The sequence below is a fragment of the Pyrus communis genome, chromosome 2 (genome assembly GCF_963583255.1).
Source record: "Pyrus communis chromosome 2, drPyrComm1.1, whole genome shotgun sequence".
NCBI lineage: Eukaryota > Viridiplantae > Streptophyta > Magnoliopsida > Rosales > Rosaceae > Pyrus > Pyrus communis.
Genome location: NC_084804.1, coordinates 3861913 through 3868866, shown reverse-complemented (window position 1 = coordinate 3868866; position 6954 = coordinate 3861913). Strand labels below are relative to the sequence as shown.

Below are 6954 nucleotides of genomic sequence, written 5' to 3'. Positions count from 1 at the left end.
CAACATGCCTATGTAGCGGCATCAAAGGCATCTAATGACATATGTCATCAAAGATTAGGTCATCCTTCATCTAGAATACTAAATAAGATTGCATCAACTTCTTGTATTTCTTTCCCTGGTAGTTCACATAAATCTCTGTGTTCAAGTTGTGCAATGGGTAAATGTTCAAAATTACCATTTACTTATATTTCTTGTTCATCAAGCAAACACTTTGAGCTTTTACACATTGATGTATGAGGAACATCACCTATTGCTTTTGTGCAAGGTTTCCAATATTACATCATTTTTGTTGATGATTTCACTAAATACTGTTGGTTCTATCCTCTTAAATACAATTCTAAAGCTTTCATTGTGTTCACTCAATTCAAGTCTATGGTTGAGTATCTTCTGTGTACTAAGATTGTTACCTTAAGGTCTGACTCTGGTGAAGAGTTTACTGGTACTCAATTTTCTAGTTTCTTGAGAACAAATGATATCACACATCAACTTACATGTCCTCACACCCCAGAACAGAACGGTTGTGCTAAAAGGAAGCACAAACACCTAGTTGAGACAACAATGACTCTTCTTACAGCTTCCAAAGTTCCACATGAATTTTGGGTTGATGCCTTTGCTACATCTGTATACTTGATTAATAGACTTCCCACTGCTCTCAAGTATTCTCCATAGGAGTCTTTCTTTCATAAAACTCCAGATTATCATACACTCAAAGTATTTGGCTGCAAATGTTTTCCCTGGTTAAAACCCAATGCTCACTCTAAACTTGATCCAAAAAGTCAGTCCTGTGTGTTTTTGGGATACAGTTCGTAGCATAAAGGTTACAAGTGCCTAGACATTGTCACCAAACGAATTTATATCTCCAGACATGTACTTTTTGATGAGCTTCAATTTTCTTTTCATCACATCACAACTTTTCTATCTCCATCTCCTTTTACAAGTACCTATTTCAATCTCATTCCCACATCCTTAACCTTCATTAATCCTGCACCTAGTTGTTATCCCTCTGTCTCTCGCTCACTTACTACTACAACCACCTCCATCCCTTCCTCATCACCTCTTAATTCTTCTCTGCAGTCTTCAGTTCCTTTACCCCCTTCAACATAGATTAATATTCACCATATGCAAACTAGATCAAAATTTGGTATTCACAAGCCTAAAGCTTACATTGCCACCAAACATTATTTTCCATCTCATATCTCCCAAGACTATATTCCCCATACCTACTTACAAGCCTCCAAGCATTCTCAATGGAGACAACTAATACAGGAGAAGTACAATGCATTGCTCAATACTGGGACTTGGTCACTTGTTCCATCTCAGCCCTTTCAAAACCTGGTAGGTTCCAAATGGGTTTTTCGAATCAAGAGAAACCCAGATGGCATTATCGCATGGTACAAGGCTTGGCTAGTAGCAAAAGGGTTTCATTAGCAACATAGACTGGATTATACAGAGACATTCAGTCCAGTTGCCAAGCCTGTCACTATTAGGTTACTTCTTACTATGGCAATTACATTCGATTGGTTTCTCAATCAATTGGATATTAGCAATGCCTTCATGCATGGTTCAGCCCCCAGGATTTGAAAATCTCACCAAGCCAAGTTATGTTTGCCAACTGCACAAATCATTGTATGGACTCAAACAAGCCCCTCGGGCCTGGTATGACAAGCTTCATACTGCTATTTCTTCACTTGGGTTTCATGGTTCACAAAATGATCATTCCCTCTTTGTTAAAAAAGATCCTACCTTGGTGTTCATTCTAGTATATGTTGATGATATACTAGTTACAGGTCCTGATCCTCAAGCTTGTAAAGCTACAATCTCTCAGCTTAGTTAGTTGTTTCCTATCAAAGATTTGGGACCATTTCATTATTTTCTTGGCATTGAAGTCAAAATGTCATCCTCTGGCATTTTTATCTCTCAGACCAAATATATCTTGGATATGCTTCAAAAAGCCAAAATGGATCATGACTCTCCATTATTATCAGACCCTACTGAATATCAATCACTTGTTGGTGGATTGCAGTACATCACTTGGTTTAGGCCTAACCTTTCATTTGCAGTCAACTTGGTGTGCCAGTTTATGCATCAACCAAGAGAATCACATCTCTAAGCTGCAAAGAGAATTCTTAGGTACCTGAAAGGTACTCTTGAACTTGGTCTATGGTTTCCTAAAACTGCAACATCTCTCATCATCAATGCATTCTCTTATGCTGATTGGGCAGGCTGCCACTTAGACAGAAGATCCACCGGTGGTTTTTGCATCTTTCTAGGCAATTCTCTAATTAGTTGAAGTGCTAAGAAACAACTCACTATGGCTCGATCTTCAACTGAAGTTGAGTATAGCTCTTTGAAAAATTATGCTATTGAGATTACATGGATTTGCAAGCTCTTAGTTGACATTGGTCTGCAACTTCCTTCCTCTCCTAAGCTCTGGTGTGACAACATCTCAGCAATTCAGTTAGCTAAGAATCCTGTCTTTCATGCTCGAACCAAGCATGTTGAAATTGATTATCATTATATTCGGGAGAAGGTTTTATCCAAAGCAATTTCAGTCTACTTCATCTACACATAGGACCAAATTGCTGATATTTGCACAAAATTTTTGTCCAAAGCTCGATTTCAGCTTCTTAGGCACAAACTAGCCCTTCAACATCCTTAGTTTAGTTTTAGGGGGTTAGGGGGGGGGGGAGTGTGATATTAAAGCTCATATTGTAAAAGATAAAACTTAGAATATAATTAGTTTTATCTTGTGGTGTAATTAGTTAGGTGAGCTGTCATTTTTCATAGGTTTATTTGATTGTATATATAACCATCAGTTGTAATCTTATTGATTAAGAAATGGAATCATAAGTTTTATATCAGAAACAACCTATATATCTGCAATCACAATTTCCAAGTAATTTGATCTTTCTTCCTCCACTTCCGTACGAACTTTCCAGAGAGCAAACACACAAACCAAATTTGCTAGAATTCTATAATCCAGTGCGGGTTGTAGAATTATGTAGTTGTATCTTGGTCGAGCAAACGTTGTAGAACCACAAGCATAAGAGTAGGACGGAAATACTGTTTAATGGACATAACTTTTTGCTAGCCTCTACCTGTGGTTAATCAAGTTAGTGCTATTTTAATTCCTGTATTTATTTTTGTATTTCATTCTGTATAGCAAGTATTTGTGGTTAATAAAGTATTAGAATTTCAAGTTTTATTTTTTCTGTTATTTTTATTTATTTATGAATTGTTCTCAAACATGAAGCTTATGCTGTGTTAATAGGTTTAAGTACTGAAGCAAAAGCTAAATTTAGAGGGGAAACTACCATGCATATGTATTGCTGTCCCTTGGGTTCGCGCAGAGCTGGATTCTGGAATTGACGCCGAGAAAGGAAGCTACTTTTCGATGCTATCTTGTAGAAAGAGAAAAACAGAAAAACCCGATTAGTTTTTAGGAGTTCGATCTGATTCGCATTCATATATACTGCACACTCTGATTGATCATATTGGTTAAAAAACCCGATTCTTGACGCCATGCCTGTGGTTCAGAACTGGTATAATGCTTGCAAGGCTTCCTTTTCTAGTGATGGTCCAATATCCGAAGAAGCTCTAGCGAAAGTTCGTGCATGGTTGGAGGGTTGCTACATGTTTTTGGTCTTTACACATTTTGGTGATCATGAACTTGGATTGGTACCTTGCTTAGTGTATGTCTATTGGTTTAACTGTCTTGAGCAAGCTTCTTTACGGTGTATTAGACGCGAAATCATATGATTGGCTTGATTTACCTGACTGTTCTGATCCATCTCAAGATGTGCTGGTCTATCTACCTTTGTGCAGTCCACTCAAACCGGTGATTGGAACTTACATCCGCAAAAGGGTACATGCTTTCTTTATTCGGAATTTCTTTTTATTTCAAGTTTCTACCAGATCGTGGCGGGGAAAAATTCCAATCATTTTTCATCGTCAAGGAAAATTCCTAGAAATAAAGACACACGGGAAACCCTTAAAATTATAGGATGTCCATGCATCGGGACCTTAATGCATGACTGTCATGTAAGAAATTGTAAGAAGATTAACTCACAAGTCACTACTGATAGTCGAGCCCTGTATCTTGGAATGGTCGTTTTGTGATTTCGATAGCTTCATTGCTATGTTTGTTTTAGCGTACATGGATGATAGAACTGTTGGAAATTTTGAGTAGAAATTTATTTGTCCTACATTGATCATAACTAGAAGGTTTCCTCACTTTATAAGGCTTTATCCCATTATAAAAAATGATTGAAGTGATGGACCTTGGAGAATAACACAAAAAAACATAGTAGAACTACAAGCATTGAGTAGGGACAAAATTTCTATTTCAAGAACATTACGGTACACAAGCCTCGATCCTACTCAAAATTTCTGTTTCAAGGACGTTACGGTACACAAGCCTCGATCTTCTGTTTATCTGCTTAATTATTATTGCATTCTGTTTATATTCTGTAAAATATTTATTCGCATTCATTATTGCATTCATTATTAGCATATATAAGTTTGTCACAGATTGTTGATATTTATCCAGCAAGAACTTTTGAAGGTGTGAAGCATTTGGTCTGGAGAGTAGCATTTGGTATATGTCAATTTATAAATTCTGACTTTTATCCAAATTCCAAATTTATTTCCCTTGTCCAAACATAGTGTAAGGCTTGCTTCATAAATATTAATTATTGTCATGAATGTACAGCTTCGCTTCCTCGTCGCTTCTTTCTAGCGACTAGCTTCTCAAGTGGATTGAACCTCGACTTCTTCTTCTTTTCTTTTCTTTTTTTTCTTTTTTTTTTCAATGTTTTTGCAGATTTATTTCTCTCCAGTTTAAATTTCATTCGTAAACAGGACATCATCCTCCTTCCATTTGTCAATAAACTTTTTTAATTATGGGATAATCAATCAACTAATGATCTATAGTTTAATGCATTAAACTGTCAAAATTTTGAAGTGAATCTTTGCTTCAATATCCTTTACTTAACAAGTATAAATGGCCTACAGCTTTATTGCTGGCTGAAATATATCTCTTGTCTATATGTCAGTCTAATATTATTGAAATCAGTCGTATAATTGTAAAACATTTGACGAAATTTACAGCAAGACCTGCAAAGATTGTACGAGTTTGTGAAATGAGCGCACCTTGAGGCACGACAGTTCTTTATTCCAAATAGCGGGGGCAACATTCATTGTTTCAAAGCCATAACGTAGTCCCTGCACTCTCCTTGACATTCTTTCACCTCCTTACTCTTCAGAAGTGGGCGACACTTATCTTATTTCCAGAAGCCCCCTAGTAGAGATCTTCCAAGTATCTTCTGTTCTTTGCACTCACACATTGCTTACGCGCACGCACACACTTTTGCTTTCTAGAACTAATTGTTTGTAGCTTGGCTGGAAGAGCTTCAACCTTCTGAGAACTTTGTTGTCCGCAGAGGGCTGTACAAGGGTCCCGCCATTAGACGTTGAAGAGTGTTTTTTCCACCGGATATATCATGATCATTAGTGTCTTGGCTCAGAAAAAAGGGAGGAGCTCGGAGGAGATAGGCGGAACACCGGTAGGCAACTGCCATGACAGTGGCTTGGTGGTGAAGGCTAATCGAAAGACCGTAAATCCTATAAATCTGAATCCTACAAATCCTTTCGGTAATTGATCTTTTATCGATAATAGCCAGCTTCACATTTTTTATTTCTTTCAATCTCAATCTTGGCTTGAAATAATTTTGTTGATTCTTGTTTTCAAGATAAGATACATTGTTAATTAGCCTTGCAATAATATATGAATTACTTCTACTTGTATTTCATTAATATTTTTCTTTCGTCTTCCCTTTTAATTGGCCCCTCGTACTAATTTCCCTTTTTTCATGGCTTCTCTAATCAGTGCCCAGAAGCTGAACTAGACAATCGAAGTCCCAAAGTTTATAAAATGCTAATCATCAAGTAAATTTCTTTGTGCTTCTCATAGGACAAAGAGTTGATATGGGCAATCAAATTGTAATGTTTGCTTGTGTCTATATATAATTAGGCGAAAGAGTTGATCATAGGCAATCAATTCACTGTGCAACTAGTCTAAGAAACCATCATAGTAGCACCACTACCTTACAGTGTCCCCTTAATGCATATATATTTCGAAGATAATTTATCTCCTTCTAAGTTTTTGGACCAGTGGTATGCAATTATTGGATAGTAGTGTCACTAAATAGTGTCCTGTAATAATGATGGTGTCATTAAGATACTGTCTTAGTTACAAGACACAATTTCTCCTATTTTGAGGTAAATTCTCCTGTCCTCTCCTCAAGTGACATAAAGAGGATATTACGTGGGATAGGAGAGTATCTTTGCCAACAGCCATGTGAGGAAAGTGAAAAGAGAGGATGACTTTACATTTGGATAGAGCTGATTTTAACATGCAACTGTTTATATATCTCTTATTCGTATATATTTTATTACGTGATCTATCACGGTGGAAGAAATACAAATTGGATATTTCTAAGTTACACACAATAATTCTTCTGATGTTAGAGAAGCAGTATCTTGTTAGACCAAGTCATCCAGCTCATGTTTAAACTCTAAAGTGCCTGCCATCATTACAACTATAGTGGACATGTGATTGCTGACTCATGGACAGCAGGGAGGGCAGTAACCTGGACAGAAGGAATACTGCACTGGCTGCAATATTCCTTGACAGCATGGGCAGCAAGCACGCCTGTTTTTAGTTTATTGTGTGTGTGTGTGTGTAAGATGTATATAAAACATCTAACTGTCCTTTTTGTAGTAGATATATAAGATCCTTCCTGTAAGGCCGAACATGTATGAGTGAATGATTTATTGAGATCAGAAATTATAACATGGTATACTGAGCCTTTCTGTCTAACGACAAAAGATCCTTGTTTTTTTTTCTCTTCCGCATCACTGTTTCCATGGCTGAAACTAATAATGTCAACCCTA

The 6954-nt window shown here is 36.9% G+C and overlaps 1 pseudogene; it reads left to right on the top strand.

Annotated features, from left to right (window-relative positions):
* The first annotated feature begins 3522 nt into the window (after positions 1-3522).
* On the top strand, positions 3523-5475 carry LOC137723152 (plant cysteine oxidase 4-like; annotated as a pseudogene).
* Positions 5476-6954: the final 1479 nt, after the last annotated feature.